The sequence below is a fragment of the Gossypium raimondii genome, chromosome 13, assembly GCF_025698545.1.
Source record: "Gossypium raimondii isolate GPD5lz chromosome 13, ASM2569854v1, whole genome shotgun sequence".
Lineage (NCBI taxonomy): Eukaryota > Viridiplantae > Streptophyta > Magnoliopsida > Malvales > Malvaceae > Gossypium > Gossypium raimondii.
Window position 1 is genome coordinate 12,976,161 of NC_068577.1, and position 1,230 is coordinate 12,977,390.

The following is a 1,230-nucleotide window of genomic DNA, read 5'->3' on the forward strand; positions in this document are numbered from 1 at the left end:
ACCGAATTCAAACCCCACTCAAACTCTTCAGAATTTCGGTCAAACCACAACACTCACACGACACAAGCAGTAAAAATAAATCTCATGTTTGCGCAAGTACTCGAACTCCAAACCTTTTGCTCACTTGCCCTCCACTTAACCACCAAACCAGTAGACCCATTCTGACATATTTTTACCAACTTTTAACTATAAGCTTACTGGACAAAAGCAAGGCTTTATTAAATTAAAATAAAAAATTTAGCCCAAGACAAGGCTTGAACCCAAGACTTCTCAGACACTTCTAGAACACATAACCACTGAAGCAGACATATATTTGTGTCACAAAATCACATAAATGAATATAAGGGATTTTTGGGGCGTTACAGTTAGACCAAATGTACAAGCTCAACAATTTGAGCTAAAACCGGTAATGTTTCAGATGTTACAAATAGTAGGACAATTTGGTGGACTACCCACTGAATACAAGACTGCATTTAAGACTTTCCTTAGAAGTCTGCGACTCGTTTAGACAACAGGGTGTTCTTAAAGATGACTTGTGGCTTAAATTGTTTCCATATTCCTTGTCGGATCATACGAGAGCATGGCTGAATGCTTTGTCATTGGGAACAGTGGAATCATAGAATGACCCGTGCCAGAGATTTATGTTAAGGTATAATCCTCCTACTATGAATACCAAGTTGAGAAATGATATTACATCCTTTCAGCAATTTGAAGATGAAACGTTATATGAAGCGTGTAAGTGATTTAAGGAGTTAATTAGGGAATGTCTGATGCATGGATTCCAGCACTGGACTCAAATGGAGGTGTTTTACAATGGGCTAAATATGCATACACGAATGGTAGTTGATGCCTCAGCAAATGGTACTTTGTTGGGTAAGACATATAATGAAGTATACAGAATTTTGGACAAAAATTGCCAACAATGATTACCAGTATACGACTACATGAGTTGGGATGGGTAAAAGAGCTGCTGGTACCGTAAAGCTTGACGCAATCACTTTGTTGATGGCCCAGGTATCTTCTCTAGCTTATATGTTTAAAACCATGAAAAATCCAACTGTGGTCCATGAGATGAAATCAACAGAGCTAGCATGTGCTTATTGCGGTGAAAATCATGTGTTTGACGAATGCCTATCAAACCCAACATCAGTGTACTACATGGGTGATTTTAATTGGAATAATAACCTCTATTCCAACACTTACAATCTGGGATGGAAGCAGCATCCAAAT

At 38.3% G+C, this 1,230-nt stretch overlaps 1 non-coding gene across 1 annotated transcript; it reads right to left on the reverse strand.

The window, feature by feature from the left end:
• Nucleotides 1-674: 674 nt before the first annotated feature.
• LOC128036405 (small nucleolar RNA R71) lies at nucleotides 675-781 on the reverse strand. Its single transcript, XR_008193202.1, has one exon. It is a non-coding gene; the product is annotated as a small nucleolar RNA R71 (small nucleolar RNA).
• Between the last annotated feature and the right edge of the window lie 449 nt (nucleotides 782-1,230).